Source organism: Pseudophryne corroboree, unplaced genomic scaffold, assembly GCF_028390025.1.
Source record: "Pseudophryne corroboree isolate aPseCor3 unplaced genomic scaffold, aPseCor3.hap2 scaffold_149, whole genome shotgun sequence".
NCBI classification, from domain to species: domain Eukaryota; kingdom Metazoa; phylum Chordata; class Amphibia; order Anura; family Myobatrachidae; genus Pseudophryne; species Pseudophryne corroboree.
Window position 1 is genome coordinate 804,824 of NW_026968120.1, and position 15,797 is coordinate 820,620.

The following is a 15,797-nucleotide window of genomic DNA, read 5'->3' on the forward strand; positions in this document are numbered from 1 at the left end:
CTGATGCCCTTTGAACTTGCCACACGTGAAGTCAGTTCATACACTGCCAGCCTGAGTCAGGTCATTCCCCTCATCAGGCTTTTGCAGAAGAAGCTGGAGACATTGAAGGAGGAGCTAACACGGAGCGATTCCGCTAGGCATGTGGGACTTGTGGATGGAGCCCTTAATTCGCTTAGCAAGGATTCACGGGTGGTCAATCTGTTGAAATCAGAGCACTACATTTTGGCCACCGTGCTCGATCCTAGATTTAAAGCCTACCTTGGATCTCTCTTTCCGGCAGACACAAGTCTGCTGGGGTTCAAACACCTGCTGGCGAGTAAATTGTCAAGTCAAGCGGAACGCGACCTGTCAACAACATCTCCTCCTTCACATTCTCCCGCAACTGGGGGTGCGAGGAAAAGGCTCAGAATTCCGAGCCCACCCGCTGGCGGTGATGCAGGGCAGTCTGGAGCGACTGCTGATGCTGACATCTGGTCCGGACTGAAGGACCTGACAACGATTACGGACATGTCGTCTACTGTCACTGCATATGATTCTCTCCCCATTGAAAGAATGGTGGAGGATTATATGAGTGACCGCATCCAAGTAGGCACGTCACACAGTCCGTACTTATACTGGCCGGAAAAAGAGGCAATTTGGAGGCCCTTGCACAAACTGGCTTTATTCTACCTAAGTTGCCCTCCCACAAGTGTGTACTCCGAAAGAGTGTTTAGTGCCGCCGCTCACCTTGTCAGCAATCGGCGTACGAGGTTACATCCAGAAAATGTGGAGAAGATGATGTTCATTAAAATGAATTATAATCAATTCCTCCGTGGAGACATTGACCAGCAGCAATTGCCTCCACAAAGTACACAGGGAGCTGAGATGGTGGATTCCAGTGGGGACAAATTGATAATCTGTGAGGAGGGGGATGTACACGGTGATATATCGGAGGATGATGATGAGGTGGACATCTTGCCTCTGTAGAGCCAGTTTGTGCAAGGAGAGATTAATTGCTTCTTTTTTGGTGGGGGTCCAAACCAACCCGTCATATCAGTCACAGTCGTGTGGCAGACCCTGTCACTGAAATGATGGGTTGGTTAAAGTGTGCATGTCCTGTTTATACAACATAAGGGTGGGTGGGAGGGCCCAAGGACAATTCCATCTTGCACCTCTTTTTTCTTTTCTTTTTCTTTGCGTCATGTGCTGTTTGGGGAGGGTTTTTTGGAAGGGACATCCTGCGTGACACTGCAGTGCCACTCCTAGATGTGCCCGGTGTTTGTGTCGGCCACTAGGGTCGCTTATCTTACTCACACAGCTACCTCATTGCGCCTCTTTTTTTCTTTGCGTCATGTGCTGTTTGGGGAGGGTTTTTTGGAAGGGACATCCTGCGTGACACTGCAGTGCCACTCCTAGATGGGCCCGGTGTTTGTGTCGGCCACTAGGGTCGCTAATCTTACTCACACAGCTACCTCATTGCGCCTCTTTTTTTCTTTGCGTCATGTGCTGTTTGGGGAGGGTTTTTTGGAAGGGCCATCCTGCGTGACACTGCAGTGCCACTCCTAGATGGGCCCGGTGTTTGTGTCGGCCACTAGGGTCGCTTATCTTACTCACACAGCGACCTCGGTGCAAATTTTAGGACTAAAAATAATATTGTGAGGTGTGAGGTATTCAGAATAGACTGAAAATGAGTGGAAATTATGGTTTTTGAGGTTAATAATACTTTGGGATCAAAATGACCGCCAAATTCTATGATTTAAGCTGTTTTTTAGGTTTTTTGGAAAAAAACACCCGAATCCAAAACACACCCGAATCCGACAAAAAAAATTCGGTGAGGTTTTGCCAAAACGCGGTCGAACCCAAAACACGGCCGCGGAACCGAACCCAAAACCAAAACACAAAACCCGAAAAATTTCCGGCGCTCATCTCTAGTGACCACGCCCCCTGTGTCTCCTCCGTTGCAGACCCCATTTTGAAGCCTTGCCCCCGGACTAAGAGAAAAGAATGCCCTTGCGCACTATCCTGACTTCTCCTCCCGTCTGCTTAATTTGTGCCTTCCAACGCACAATGCGAACAACAGGTGGTGCTGCAGGGCCCACACCCTTTTACTTGCCTTACAGAACAGCTCTGGAGCTGTTACAGTGCCCAGCTGCTGCAAGAAATCAGCTTGAATGCATCAGGGGATGGGGCATGGCCAACATGAGCCCCACACCAAAGGAGGGTGGGGGTGTTTAATGCGAACTAGGGGTCATCCAAGCACTGCAAAAGGCCGCCATGCCCTGCATGCCCCTTTTCTCTTTTCATATGCAGATGAGGGTTCCAGTCAACTTTGGCCCACTGCTTGGATAACATCACCGTATGCAAATCCGTCTGCTGCAGACCTTCCCCCAGGAGTGCTTGTACTAGTTGTTGCATATGGGCCCTCATTCCGAGTCGTTCGCTCTGTAAATTTCATCGCATCGCAGTGAAATTCTGCTTAGTACGCATGCGCAATATTCGCACTGCGACTGCGCCAAGTAATTTTACAATGAAGAAAGTATTTTTACTCACGGCTTTTTCTTCGCTCCGGCGATCGTAATGTGATTGACAGGAAATGGGTGTTACTGGGCGGAAACAGGCCGTTTTATGGGCGTGTGGGAAAAAACGCTACAGTTTCCGGAAAAAACGCAGGAGTGGCCGGAGAAACGGGGGAGTGTCTGGGCGAACTCTGGGAGTGTTTGTGACGTCAAACCAGGAACGACAAGCACTGAACTGATCGCAGATGCCGAGTAAGTCTGAAGCTACTCTGAAACTGCTAAGTAGTTTGTAATCGCAATAAGCTAAGATTCACTCCCAGTAGGCGGCGGCTTAGCGTGTGTAACTCTGCTAAAATCGCATTGCGAGCGATCAACTCGGAATGAGGGCCATGGTTTGATATTTGATGGTGCTTCAGTATTAGGCAGCCTTCCGCCCTCCCATGTTCATCTGAAAAGATGTCGTCTCCCTGCAGTTGTTGTCCCCAGATGAGAGTTCCCTTGTGCTGCCTCAGTTGAATCTCCTTTACTTGACAGAGATGTGCCTGAGCAGCGGCCCTCATCAGCCCTATCCCAAATCATACTTATTTTGCATAGGAGATACCATGGTCATGAAGATTGTTCTCCCAGGGTGAGGTTCATTCATTGCATTCTGGGTATGCTGGCCCCTGTGATTTTCCCAAATGTGGGAAACTCGACTGCATTATTTGTGGTAGTGGGGGACTGTGTTTGTGCTTTCCTCTGGTCAGCTCTGGTAAAAGTCAGATTTCTTTGTCTCAGATCTTCCTCTAGCCTTGTTCTTCTTTCGAGAGTTCCCTGGTGCTGCATCAGTTGGATCTCCTTCACTTCACAGGGGGGAACCCGAGCAGCGACCCTCCCCAGCTCTAGCCCAACTCCTACTTACCTGCCAGGTGAGATACTATGATCATGAAGGTGCTTCTCCCAGGGCAAGGCTCAACCATTGCACTCTGGGTGTGCTGCTCCTGCGATTTCCCCAAATGTGGGAAACTTGACTCCATTATTTGTGTTTCCCCTCGTCGGCTCTCGTATAATTCAGATCTCTTTGTCTCAGGTCTCTCTCCAGCCTAGTTTGCTGTCTGTTTCCACTTCTCTTTTCTTGAGCCGCTCCCTTCTATGCCCTTGCGCACTATCCTGACTTCTGCCGTCTGCTTACTTCGTGCCTTCCAACGCACAATGCGAACTACAGGTAGTGCTGCAGGGCCCACACCCTTTTACTTGCCTTACAGAGTAGCTCTGGAGCAGTTACAGTGCCCAGCTGCTGCAAGAAATCAGCTTGAATGCTTCAGGGGCTGGGGCATAGCCAACATGAGCCCCACACCGAAGGAGGGAGGAGGTGTGTAATGCAAACTAGGGGTCATCCAAGCGCTGCAAAAGGCCGCCATGCCCTGCACGCCCCTTTTCTCTTTTCATATGCAGACGAGGGTTGAAGCCAACTTTGACCCACTGCTTGGATGACATCACCATATGCAAATCCATCTGCTGCAGGCCTTCCCCCAGGAATGCTTGCACTAGTTGTTGCATTTGGTTTGTTGTTTGGGGGTGCTTCAGTATTAGGCAGCCTTCTGCCCTCACATGTTCATCTGAAAATATATGTTCTCCCTGCAGTTGTTGTCCCAAGATGAGAGTTCCCTTGTGCTGCCTCAGTTGAATCTCCTTTACTTGACAGAGATGTGCCTGAGCAGCGGCCCTCCCCAGCCCTATTCCAAATCATACTTATTTTGCATAGGAGATACCATGGTCATGAAGATTTTTCTCCCAGGGTGAGGTTCATTCATTGCATTTTGGGTATGCTGACCCCTGTGATTTCCCCAAATGTGGGAAACTTGACTGCATTATTTGTGGTAGCGGGAGACTGTGTTTGTGCTTTCCTCTGGTCAGCTCTGGTAAAAGTCAGATTTCTTTGTCTCAGATCTTCCTCTAGCCTTGTTCTTCTTTCGAGAGTTCCCTGGTGCTGCCTCAGTTGGATCTCCTTCACTTCACAGGGGGGAACCCGAGCAGCGACCCTCCCCAGCTCTAGCCCAACTCCTACTTACCTGCCAGGTGAGATACTATGATCATGAAGGTGCTTCTCCCAGGGCAAGGCTCACCCATTGCACTCTGGGTGTGCTGCCCCTGCGATTTCCCCAAATGTGGGAAACTTGACTGCATAATTTGTGTTTCCCCTGGTCGGCTCTCGTATAATTCAGATCTCTTTGTCTCAGGTCTCTCTCCAGCCTAGTTTGCTGTCTGTTTCCACTTCTCTTTTCTTCAGCCGCTCCCTTCTATACCCTTGTGCACTATCCTGACTTCTCCTCCCGTCTGCTTACTTTGTGCCTTCCAATGCACAATGCAAACTACAGGTAGTGCTGCAGGGCCCACACCCTTTTACTTGCCTTACAGAGCAGCTCTGGAGCTGTTACAGTGCCCAGCTGCTGCAAGAAATCTGCTTGAATGCTTCAGGGGATGGGGCATGGCCAACATGAGCCCCACACCAAAGCAGGGTGCAGCAGAAGGCTGCCTAATACTGAAGCACCCCCAAACAACAAACCAAATGCAACAACTAGTGCAAGCATTCCTTGGGGAAGGCCTGCCGCAGATGGATTTGCATATGGTGATGTCATCCAAGCAGTGGGTCAAAGTTGGCTTCAACCCTCGTCTGCATATGAAAACAGAAAAGGGGCGTGCAGGGCATGGTGGCCTTTTGCGGCGCTTGACTGACCCCTAGTTTGCATTAAACACCTCCACCCTCCTTCGGTGTGGGGCTGATGTTGGCTATGCCCCAGCCCCTGAAGCATTCAAGCTGATTTCTTGCAGCAGCTGGGCACTGTAACAGCTCCAGAGCTGCTCTGTAAGGCAAGTAAAAGGATGTGGGCCCTGAAGCACTACCTGTAGTTTGCATTGTGCATTGGAAGGCACAAAGTAAGCAGACGGGAGGAGAAGTCAGGATAGTGCACAAGGGTATAGAAGGGAGCGGCTGAAGAAAAGAGAAGTGGAAACAGACAGCAAACTAGGCTGGAGAGAGACCTGAGACAAAGAGATCTCAATTATACGAGAGCCGACCAGGGGAAACACAAATTATGCAGTCAAGTTTCCCACATTTGGGGAAATCGCAGGAGCAGCACACCCAGAGTACAATGGGTGAGCCTTGCCCTGGGAGAAGCACCTTCATGATCATAGTATCTCACCTGGCAGGTAAGTAGGAGTTGGGCTAGAGCTGGGGAGGGTCGCTGCTCGGGTACCCCCCTGTAAAGTGAAGGAGATCCAACTAAGGCAGCACAAGGGAACTCTCGAAAGAAGAACAAGGCTAGAGGAAAATCTGAGACAAAGAAATCTGACTTTTACTAGAGCTGACCAGAGGAAAGCACAAACACAGTCCCCCACTACCACAAATAATGCAGTTGAGTTTCCCACATTTGGGGAAATCACAGGGGTCAGCATACCCAAAATGCAATGAATGAACCTCACCCTGGGAGAAAAATCTTCATGACCATGGTATCTCCTATGCAAAATAAGTATGATTTGGAATAGGGCTGGGGAGGGCCGCTGCTCATGCACATCTCTGTCAAGTAAAGGAGATTCAACTGAGGCAGCACAAGGGAACTCTCATCTGGGGACAACAACTGCAGGGAGAACATATATTTTCAGATGAACATGGGAGGGCAGAAGGCTGCCTAATACTGAAGCACCCCCAAACAACAAACCAAATGCAACAACTAGTGCAAGCATTCCTGGGGGAAGGCCTGCCGCAGATGGATTTGCATATGGTGATGTCATCCAAGCAGTGGGTCAAAGTTGGCTTCAACCCTCGTCTGCATATGAAAAGAGAAAAGGGGCGTGCAGGGCATGGTGGCCTTTTGCGGCGCTTGGCTGACCCCTAGTTTGCATTAAACACCTCCACCCTCCTTTGGTGTGGGGCTCATGTTGGCCATGCCCCAGCCCCTGAAGCATTCAAGCTGATTTCTTGCAGCAGCTGGGCACTGTAACAGCTCCAGAGCTGCTCTGTAAGGCAAGTAAAAGGGTGTGGGCCCTGCAGCACTACCTGTAGTTCGCATTGTGCGTTGGAAGGCACAAAGTAAGCGGACAGGAGGAGAAGTCAGGATAGTGCGCAAGGGCATAGAAGGGAGCGGCTCAAGAAAAGAGAAGTGGAAACAGACAGCAAACTAGGCTGGAGAGAGACCTGAGACAAAGAGATCTGAATTATACGAGAGCCGACCAGGGGAAACACAAATTATGCAGTCAAGTTTCCCACATTTGGGGAAATCGCAGGAGCAGCACACCCAGAGTGCAATGGGTGAGCCTTGCCCTGGGAGAAGCACCTTCATGATCATAGTATCTCACCTGGCAGGTAAGTAGGAGTTGGGCTAGAGCTGGGGAGGATCGCTGCTCGGGTACCCCCCTGTAAACTGAAGGAGATCCAACTGAGGCAGCACAAGGGAACTCTCGAAAGAAGAACAAGGCTAGAGGAAAATCTGAGACAAAGAAATCTGACTTTTACCAGAGCTGACCAGAGGAAAGCACAAACACAGTCCCCCACTACCACAAATAATGCAGTCAAGTTTCCCACATTTGGGGAAATCACAGGGGTCAGCATACCCAAAATGCAATGAATGAACCTCACCCTGGGAGAACAATCTTCATGACCATGGTATCTCCTATGCAAAATAAGTATGATTTGGAATAGGGCTGGGGAGGGCCGCTGCTCATGCACATCTCTGTCAAGTAAAGGAGATTCAACTGAGGCAGCACAAGGGAACTCTCATCTGGGGACAACAACTGCAGGGAGAACACATATTTTCAGATGAACATGGGAGGGCAGAAGGCTGCCTAATACTGAAGCACCCCCAAACAACAAACCAAATGCAACAACTAGTGCAAGCATTCCTGGGGGAAGTTCTGCAGAAGACGGATTTGCATACAGTGATGTCATCCAAGCAGTGGGTCAAAGTTGGCTTCAACCCTCATCTGCATATGAAAAGAGAAAAGGAGCGTGCAGGGCATGGCGGCCTTTTGCGGTGCTTGGATGACCCCTAGTTCGCATTAAACACCTCCACCCTCCTTTGGTGTGGGGCTCATGTTGGCCATGCCCCATCCCCTGAAGCATTCAAGCAGATTTCTTGCAGCAGCTGGGCACTGTAACATCTCCAGAGCTGCTCTGTAAGGCAAGTAAAAGGGTGTGGGCCCTGCAGCACTACCTGTAGTTTGCATTGTGCATTGGAAGGCACAAAGTAAGCAGACGGGAGGAGAAGTCAGGATAGTGCACAAGGGTATAGAAGGGAGCGGCTGAAGAAAAGAGAAGTGGAAACAGACAGCAAACTAGGTTGGAGAGAGACCTGAGACAAAGAGATCTGAATTATACGAGAGCCGACCAGGGGAAACACAAATTATGCAGTTAAGTTTCCCACATTTGGGGAAATCGCAGGGGCAGCACACCCAGAGTGCAATGGGTGAGCTTTGCCCTGGGAGAAGCACCTTCATGATCATAGTATCTCACCTGGCAGGTAAGTAGGAGTTGGGCTAGAGCTGGGGAGGGTCTCTGCTTGGGCACCCCCCTGTCAAGTGAAGGAGATCCAACTGAGGCAGCACAAGGGAACTCTCGAAAGAAGAACAAGGCTAGAGGAAGATCTGAAACAAAGAAATCTGACTTTTACCAGAGCTGACCAGAGGAAAACACAAACACAGTCCCCCACTACCACAAATAAAGCAGTCAAGTTTCCCACATTTGGGGAAATCACAGGGGTCAGCATACCCAGAATGCAATGAATGAACCTCACCCTGGGAGAATAATCTTCATGACCATGGTATCTCCTATGCAAAATAAGTATGATTTGGGATAGAGCTGGGGAGGGCCGCTGCTCAGGCACATCTCTGTCAAGTAAAGGAGATTCAACTGAGGCAGCACAAGGTAACTCTCATCTGGGGACAACAACTGCAGGGAGAACACATATTTTCAGATGAACATGGGAGGGCAGAAGGCTGCCTAATACTGAAGCACCCCCAAACAACAAACCAAATGCAACAACTAGTGCAAGCATTCCTGGGGGAAGTTCTGCAGAAGACGGATTTGCATATGGTAATGTCATCCAAGCAGTGGGTCAAAGTTGGCTTCATCCCTCGTCTGCATATGAAAACAGAAAAGGGGCGTGCAGGGCATGGTGGCCTTTTGCGGCGCTTGTCTGACCCCTAGTTTGCATTAAACACCTCCACCCTCCTTCGGTGTGGGGCTCATGTTGGCTATGCCCCAGCCCCTGAAGCATTCAAGCTGATTTCTTGCAGCAGCTGGGCACTGTAACAGCTCCAGAGCTGCTCTGTAAGGCAAGTAAAAGGGTGTGGGCCCTGCAGCACTACCTGTAGTTTGCATTGTGCATTGGAAGGCACAAAGTAAGCAGACGGGAGGAGAAGTCAGGATAGTGCACAAGGGTATAGAAGGGAGCGGCTGAAGAAAAGAGAAGTGGAAACAGACAGCAAACTAGGCTGGAGAGAGACCTGAGACAAAGAGATCTGAATTATACGAGAGCCGACCAGGGGAAACACAAATTATGCAGTCAAGTTTCCCACATTTGGGGAAATCGCAGGAGCAGCACACCCAGAGTACAATGGGTGAGCCTTGCCCTGGGAGAAGCACCTTCATGATCATAGTATCTCACCTGGCAGGTAAGTAGGAGTTGGGCTAGAGCTGGGGAGGGTCGCTGCTCGGGTACCCCCCTGTAAAGTGAAGGAGATCCAACTGAGGCAGCACAAGGGAACTCTCGAAAGAAGAACAAGGCTAAAGGAAAATCTGAGACAAAGAAATCTGACTTTTACCAGAGCTGACCAGAGGAATGCACAAACACAGTCTCCCACTACCACAAATAATGCAGTCGAGTTTCCCACATTTGGGGAAATCACAGGGGTCAGCATACCCAAAATGCAATGAATGAACCTCACCCTGGGAGAAAAATCTTCATGACCATGGTATCTCCTATGCAAAATAAGTATGATTTGGAATAGGGCTGGGGAGGGCCGCTGCTCATGCACATCTCTGTCAAGTAAAGGAGATTCAACTGAGGCAGCACAAGGGAACTCTCATCTTGGGACAACAACTGCAGGGAGAACATATATTTTCAGATGAACATGGGAGGGCAGAAGGCTGCCTAATACTGAAGCACCCCCAAACAACAAACCAAATGCAACAACTAGTGCAAGCATTCCTGGGGGATGGCCTGCCGCAGATGGATTTGCATATGGTGATGTCATCCAAGCAGTGGGTCAAAGTTGGCTTCAACCCTCGTCTGCATATGAAAAGAGAAAAGGGGCATGCAGGGCATGGTGGCCTTTTGCGGCGCTTGGCTGACCCCTAGTTTGCATTAAACACCTCCACCCTCCTTTGGTGTGGGGCTCATGTTGGCTATGCCCCAGCCCCTGAAGCATTCAAGCTGATTTCTTGCAGCAGCTGGGCACTGTAACAGCTCCAGAGCTGCTCTGTAAGGCAAGTAAAAGGGTGTGGGCCCTGCAGCACTACCTGTAGTTTGCATTGTGCATTGGAAGGCACAAAGTAAGCAGACGGGAGGAGAAGTCAGGATAGTGCACAAGGGTATAGAAGGGAGCGGCTGAAGAAAAGAGAAGTGGAAACAGACAGCTAACTAGGCTGGAGAGAGACCTGAGACAAAGAGATCTGAATTATACGAGAGCCGACGAGGGGAAACACAAATTATGCAGTCAAGTTTCCCACATTTGGGGAAATCGCAGGAGCAGCACACCCAGAGTGCAATGGTTGAGCCTTGCCCTGGGAGAAGCACCTTCATGATCATAGTATCTCACCTGGCAGGTAAGTAGGAGTTGGGCTAGAGCTGGGGAGGGTCGCTGCTCGGGTTCCCCCCTGTGAAGTGAAGGAGATCCAACTGAGGCAGCACCAGGGAACTCTCGAAAGAAGAACAAGGCTAGAGGAAGATCTGAGACAAAGAAATCTGACTTTAACCAGAGCTGACCAGAGGAAAGCACAAACACAGTCCCCCACTACCACAAATAATGCAGTCGAGTTTCCCACATTTGGGAAAATCACAGGGGTCAGCATACCCAGAATGCAATGAATGAACCTCACCCTGGGAGAACAATCTTCATGACCATGGTATCTCCTATGCAAAATAAGTATGATTTGGGATAGGGCTGGTGAGGGCCGCTGCTCAGGCACATCTCTGTCAAGTAAAGGAGATTCAATTGAGGCAGCACAAGTGAACTCTCATCTGGGGACAACAACTGCAGGGAGACCACATCTTTTCAGATGAACATGGGAGGGCGGAAGGCTGCCTAATACTGAAGCACCATCAAATATCAAACCATATGCAACAACTAGTACAAGCACTCCTGGGGGAAGGTCTGCAGCAGACGGATTTGCATACGGTGATGTTATCCAAGCAGTGGGCCAAGTTGACTGGAACCCTCATCTGCATATGAAAAGAGAAAAGGGGCATGCAGGGCATGGCGGCCTTTTGCAGTGCTTGGATGACCCCTAGTTCGAATTAAACACCTCCCCCCTCCTTTGGTGTGGGGCTCATGTTGGCCATGCCCCATCCCCTGAAGCATTAAAGCTGATTTCTTGCAGCAGCTGGGCACTGTAACAGCTCCAGAGCTGCTATGTAAGGCAAGTAAAAGGGTGTGGGCCCTGCAGCACTACCTGTAGTTTGCATTGTGCATTGGAAGGCACAAAGTAAGCAGACGGGAGGAGAAGTCAGGATAGTGCACAAGGGTATAGAAGGGAGCGGCTGAAGAAAAGAGAAGTGGAAACAGACAGCAAACTAGGCTGGAGAGAGACCTGAGACAAATAGATCTGAATTATACGAGAGCCGACCAGGGGAAACACAAATTATGCAGTCAAGTTTCCCACATTTGGGGAAATCGCAGGGGCAGCACTTCCAGAGTGCAATGGGTGAGCCTTGCCCTGGGAGAAGCACCTTCATGATCATAGTATCTCACCTGGCAGGTAAGTAGGAGTTGGGCTAGAGCTGGGGAGGGTCGCTGCTCGGGTACCCCCCTGTAAAGTGAAGGAGATCCAACTGAGGCAGCACAATGGAACTCTCGAAAGAAGAACAAGGCTAGAGGAAAATCTGAGACAAAGAAATCTGACTTTTACCAGAGCTGACCAGAGGAAAGCACAAACACAGTCCCCCACTACCACAAATAATGCAGTCAAGTTTCCCACATTTGGGGAAATCACAGGGGTCAGCATACCCAAAATGCAATGAATGAACCTCACCCTGGGAGAACAATCTTCATGACCATGGTATCTCCTATGCAAAATAAGTATGATTTGGAATAGGGCTGGGGAGGGCCGCTGCTCATGCACATCTCTGTCAAGTAAAGGAGATTCAACTGAGGCAGCACAAGGGAACTCTCATCTGGGGACAACAACTGCAGGGAGAACACATATTTTCAGATGAACATGGGAGGGCAGAAGGCTGCCTAATACTGAAGCACCCCCAAACAACAAACCAAATGCAACAACTAGTGCAAGCATTCCTGGGGGAAGTTCTGCAGAAGACGGATTTGCATACGGTGATGTCATCCAAGCAGTGGGTCAAAGTTGGCTTCAACCCTCATCTGCATATGAAAAGAGAAAAGGGGCGTGCAGGGCATGGCGGCCTTTTGCGGTGCTTGGATGACCCCTAGTTCGCATTAAACACCTCCACCCTCCTTTGGTGTGGGGCTCATGTTGGCCATGCCCCATCCCCTGAAGCATTCAAGCTGATTTCTTGCAGCAGCTGGGCACTGTAACAGCTCCAGAGCTGCTCTGTAAGGCAAGTAAAAGGGTGTGGGCCCTGCAGCACTACCTGTAGTTTGCATTGTGCATTGGAAGGCACAAAGTAAGCAGACGGGAGGAGAAGTCAGGATAGTGCACAAGGGTATAGAAGGGAGCGGCTGAAGAAAAGAGAAGTGGAAACAGACAGCAAACTAGGCTGGAGAGAGACCTGAGACAAAGAGATCTGAATTATACGAGAGCCGACCAGGGGAAACACAAATTATGCAGTCAAGTTTCCCACATTTGGGGAAATCGCAGGGGCAGCACACCCAGAGTGCAATGGGTGAGCCTTGCCCTGGGAGAAGCACCTTCATGATCATAGTATCTCACCTGGCAGGTAAGTAGGAGTTGGGCTAGAGCTGGGGAGGGTCGCTGTTCGGGCACCCCCCTGTCAAGTGAAAGAGATCCAACTGAGGCAGCACAAGGGAACTCTCGAAAGAAGAACAAGGCTAGAGGAAGATCTGAGACAAAGAAATCTGACTTTTTCCAGAGCTGACCAGAGGAAAGCACAAACACAGTCCCCCACTACCACAAATAATGCAGTCGAGTTTCCCACATTTGGGGAAATCACAGGGGTCAGCATACCCAGAATGCAATGAATGAACCTCACCCTGGGAGAAAAATCTTCATGACCATGGTATCGCCTATGCAAAATAAGTATGATTTGGGATAGGGCTGGGGAGGGCCGCTGCTCAGGCACATCTCTGTCAAGTAAAGGAGATTCAACTGAGGCAGCACAAGGGAACTCTCATCTGGGGACAACAACTGCAGGGAGAACACATATTTTCAGATGAACATGTGAGGGCAGAAGGCTGCCTAATGCTGAAGCACCCCCAAACAACAAACCAAATGCAACAACTAGTGCAAGCATTCCTGGGGGAAGGCCTGCAGCAGATGGATTTGCATATGGTGATGTCATCCAAGCAGTGGGTCAAAGTTGGCTTCAACCCTCGTCTGCATATGAAAAGAGAAAAGGGGCGTGCAGGGCATGGCGGCCTTTTGCAGCGCTTGGATGACCCCTAGTTCGCATTACACACCTCCACCCTCCTTCGGTGTGGGGCTCATGTTGGCTATGCCCCAGCCCCTGAAGCATTCAAGCTGATTTCTTGCAGCAGCTGGGCACTGTAACTGCTCCAGAGCTACTCTGTAAGGCAAGTAAAAGGGTGTGGGCCCTGCAGCACTACCTGTAGTTCGAATTGTGCGTTGGAAGGCACGAAGTAAGCAGACGGGAGAAGTCAGGATAGTGCGCAAGGGAATAGAAGGGAGCGGCTCAAGAAAAGAGAAGTGGAAACAGACAGCAAACTAGGCTGGAGAGAGACCTGAGACAAAGAGATCTGAATTATACGAGAGCCGACGAGGGGAAACACAAATTATGCAGTCAAGTTTCCCACATTTGGGGAAATCGCAGGAGCAGCACACCCAGAGTGCAATGGTTGAGCCTTGCCCTGGGAGAAGCACCTTCATGATCATAGTATCTCACCTGGCAGGTAAGTAGGAGTTGGGCTAGAGCTGGGGAGGGTCGCTGCTCGGGTTCCCCCCTGTGAAGTGAAGGAGATCCAACTGAGGCAGCACCAGAGAACTCTCGAAAGAAGAACAAGGCTAGAGGAAGATCTGAGACAAAGAAATCTGACTTTTACCAGAGCTGACCAGAGGAAAGCACAAACACAGTCCCCCACTACCACAAATATGCAGTCGAGTTTCCCACATTTGGGAAAATCACAGGGGTCAGCATACCCAGAATGCAATGAATGAACCTCACCCTGGGAGAACAATCTTCATGACCATGGTATCTCCTATGCAAAATAAGTATGATTTGGGATAGGGCTGGTGAGGGCCGCTGCTCAGGCACATCTCTGTCAAGTAAAGGAGATTCAACTGAGGCAGCACAAGGGAACTCTCATCTGGGGACAACAACTGCAGGGAGACCACATCTTTTCAGATGAACATGGGAGGGCGGAAGGCTGCCTAATACTGAAGCACCATCAAATATCAAACCATATGCAACAACTAGTACAAGCACTCCTGGGGGAAGGTCTGCAGCAGACGGATTTGCATACGGTGATGTTATCCAAGCAGTGGGCCAAAGTTGACTGGAACCCTCATCTGCATATGAAAAGAGAAAAGGGGCATGCAGGGCATGGCGGCCTTTTGCAGTGCTTGGATGACCCCTAGTTCGCATTAAACATCCCCACCCTCCTTTGGTGTGGGGCTCATGTTGGCCATGCCCCATCCCCTGAAGCACTCAAGCTGATTTCTTGCAGCAGCTGGGCACTGTAACAGCTCCAGAGCTGTTCTGTAAGGCAAGTAAAAGGGTGTGGGCCCTGCAGCACCACCTGTTGTTCGCATTGTGCGTTGGAAGGCACAAATTAAGCAGACGGGAGGAGAAGTCAGGATAGTGCGCAAGGGCATACTTTTCTCTTAGTCCGGGGGCAAGGCTTCAAAATGGGGTCTGCAACGGAGGAGACACAGGGGGCGTGGTCACAGCAGCTTTTCTCTACAGCCTGCACCAGCAGGAGCCTACACCATTTTTTATGATCACGCTGAACTGCAGTGCGACTGCAATTACAGCATGGTCAAGAAGGGAGGCGTCATGCTGGGTGGCCATGCCCTGTCACTGTGCAGGAGCCAGCACAGCTCACACACTAGTCCCCGGGTGCAGCCCCCAACCCCCGGGACACCCGGAGCAACAAAATGTAGATTCAGGCCACCAGGCCACGCCCCTACCTATGAAACCATGCCTCCTTTTTACCATTGCGCTGTTTATCTGCGCGCACTGCATTACAATCTCCCTCGCCACCTCTCTGGGTGTCACCAGTGATAGTGACACCTCTGCCATGCTTGTAGCAGCTGGTCCTAAGATCTACGCCTCAAGCCCTGAGTGTTTGCCCTTGTGACTTGTTGATCATCATAGCGAAGCAGATGCTTACAGAAAACTGCAGGGGCTTAGATTGAAAATAAAAAAATTGATGGGTATAAGGTAGAGAGGAGCGGGTTCGGTTCTCCGAGAACCGAATTCCCCACGAACTCCACGTGGTTTACACTGGTCCGAGGCAGGCTCGGTTGTTCCCGCCTGACTCGGAAAACCTGAACAAGGGAAAATGTCATCATCCCGCTGTCGGATTCTTGCGAGATTCGGATTCCATATAAAGAGCTGCGCTTTGCTGCCATTTTTACTCGTGCATTGAAGAGAGAGCGGAGAGGACGTGGCTATGTTCTCTCAGTGGAAATCTCAATATCAGTGCTCAGTATCAGTGGTTACTTATTGCTGCTCAGTAATACTAGTAGTGTGTCTCTCCTGCTCAGTGTCAGTTCTCAGTAGTATCCTCATCAGTGCTCAGTATCACTGCTCATTGTCTTGTGCTGCATTGTGGTGCTCAGCATACTACAGTACATTACTAATAGTCCAGTGCTGCATCTTGCTGCTCAGTGTCAGTTCTAGTATCCTCATCAGTGCTCACTATCACTGCTCATTGCATTGTGGTGTTCTGTATACTACAGTAACATAGTAATATAGTATATATAGAGGAGCGGGT

At 50.0% G+C, this 15,797-nt stretch overlaps 16 non-coding genes and 4 pseudogenes across 16 annotated transcripts; 4 read left to right on the plus strand and 16 right to left on the minus strand.

Annotated features, from left to right (window-relative positions):
• The first annotated feature begins 3,072 nt into the window (after positions 1–3,072).
• Positions 3,073–3,236, plus strand: LOC134998806 (U1 spliceosomal RNA). Its single transcript, XR_010200975.1, has one exon. It is a non-coding gene; the product is annotated as a U1 spliceosomal RNA (small nuclear RNA).
• Positions 3,237–3,388: 152 nt separating this feature from the next.
• LOC134998595 (U1 spliceosomal RNA) lies at positions 3,389–3,524 on the plus strand (annotated as a pseudogene).
• A 698-nt stretch (positions 3,525–4,222) lies between these two features.
• Positions 4,223–4,386, plus strand: LOC134999054 (U1 spliceosomal RNA). The gene has a single exon (XR_010201212.1). It is a non-coding gene; the product is annotated as a U1 spliceosomal RNA (small nuclear RNA).
• A 152-nt stretch (positions 4,387–4,538) lies between these two features.
• Positions 4,539–4,701, plus strand: LOC134999135 (U1 spliceosomal RNA). The gene has a single exon (XR_010201297.1). It is a non-coding gene; the product is annotated as a U1 spliceosomal RNA (small nuclear RNA).
• Positions 4,702–5,550: 849 nt separating this feature from the next.
• On the minus strand, positions 5,551–5,692 carry LOC134998382 (U1 spliceosomal RNA; annotated as a pseudogene).
• A 152-nt stretch (positions 5,693–5,844) lies between these two features.
• Positions 5,845–6,008, minus strand: LOC134998726 (U1 spliceosomal RNA). The gene has a single exon (XR_010200897.1). It is a non-coding gene; the product is annotated as a U1 spliceosomal RNA (small nuclear RNA).
• A 674-nt stretch (positions 6,009–6,682) lies between these two features.
• Positions 6,683–6,845, minus strand: LOC134999188 (U1 spliceosomal RNA). Its single transcript, XR_010201349.1, has one exon. It is a non-coding gene; the product is annotated as a U1 spliceosomal RNA (small nuclear RNA).
• A 152-nt stretch (positions 6,846–6,997) lies between these two features.
• LOC134998844 (U1 spliceosomal RNA) lies at positions 6,998–7,161 on the minus strand. The gene has a single exon (XR_010201010.1). It is a non-coding gene; the product is annotated as a U1 spliceosomal RNA (small nuclear RNA).
• A 674-nt stretch (positions 7,162–7,835) lies between these two features.
• Positions 7,836–7,998, minus strand: LOC134998465 (U1 spliceosomal RNA). Its single transcript, XR_010200704.1, has one exon. It is a non-coding gene; the product is annotated as a U1 spliceosomal RNA (small nuclear RNA).
• Positions 7,999–8,150: 152 nt separating this feature from the next.
• LOC134999046 (U1 spliceosomal RNA) lies at positions 8,151–8,314 on the minus strand. The gene has a single exon (XR_010201205.1). It is a non-coding gene; the product is annotated as a U1 spliceosomal RNA (small nuclear RNA).
• A 674-nt stretch (positions 8,315–8,988) lies between these two features.
• Positions 8,989–9,151, minus strand: LOC134998320 (U1 spliceosomal RNA). The gene has a single exon (XR_010200604.1). It is a non-coding gene; the product is annotated as a U1 spliceosomal RNA (small nuclear RNA).
• A 152-nt stretch (positions 9,152–9,303) lies between these two features.
• LOC134998935 (U1 spliceosomal RNA) lies at positions 9,304–9,467 on the minus strand. Its single transcript, XR_010201097.1, has one exon. It is a non-coding gene; the product is annotated as a U1 spliceosomal RNA (small nuclear RNA).
• Positions 9,468–10,168: 701 nt separating this feature from the next.
• LOC134998447 (U1 spliceosomal RNA) lies at positions 10,169–10,304 on the minus strand (annotated as a pseudogene).
• Positions 10,305–10,456: 152 nt separating this feature from the next.
• LOC134998508 (U1 spliceosomal RNA) lies at positions 10,457–10,620 on the minus strand. Its single transcript, XR_010200740.1, has one exon. It is a non-coding gene; the product is annotated as a U1 spliceosomal RNA (small nuclear RNA).
• A 673-nt stretch (positions 10,621–11,293) lies between these two features.
• LOC134998489 (U1 spliceosomal RNA) lies at positions 11,294–11,456 on the minus strand. Its single transcript, XR_010200722.1, has one exon. It is a non-coding gene; the product is annotated as a U1 spliceosomal RNA (small nuclear RNA).
• A 152-nt stretch (positions 11,457–11,608) lies between these two features.
• On the minus strand, positions 11,609–11,772 carry LOC134998845 (U1 spliceosomal RNA). Its single transcript, XR_010201011.1, has one exon. It is a non-coding gene; the product is annotated as a U1 spliceosomal RNA (small nuclear RNA).
• A 674-nt stretch (positions 11,773–12,446) lies between these two features.
• LOC134999136 (U1 spliceosomal RNA) lies at positions 12,447–12,609 on the minus strand. Its single transcript, XR_010201298.1, has one exon. It is a non-coding gene; the product is annotated as a U1 spliceosomal RNA (small nuclear RNA).
• A 152-nt stretch (positions 12,610–12,761) lies between these two features.
• On the minus strand, positions 12,762–12,925 carry LOC134998944 (U1 spliceosomal RNA). The gene has a single exon (XR_010201105.1). It is a non-coding gene; the product is annotated as a U1 spliceosomal RNA (small nuclear RNA).
• Positions 12,926–13,623: 698 nt separating this feature from the next.
• On the minus strand, positions 13,624–13,759 carry LOC134998448 (U1 spliceosomal RNA; annotated as a pseudogene).
• Positions 13,760–13,911: 152 nt separating this feature from the next.
• Positions 13,912–14,074, minus strand: LOC134998916 (U1 spliceosomal RNA). The gene has a single exon (XR_010201079.1). It is a non-coding gene; the product is annotated as a U1 spliceosomal RNA (small nuclear RNA).
• Positions 14,075–15,797: the final 1,723 nt, after the last annotated feature.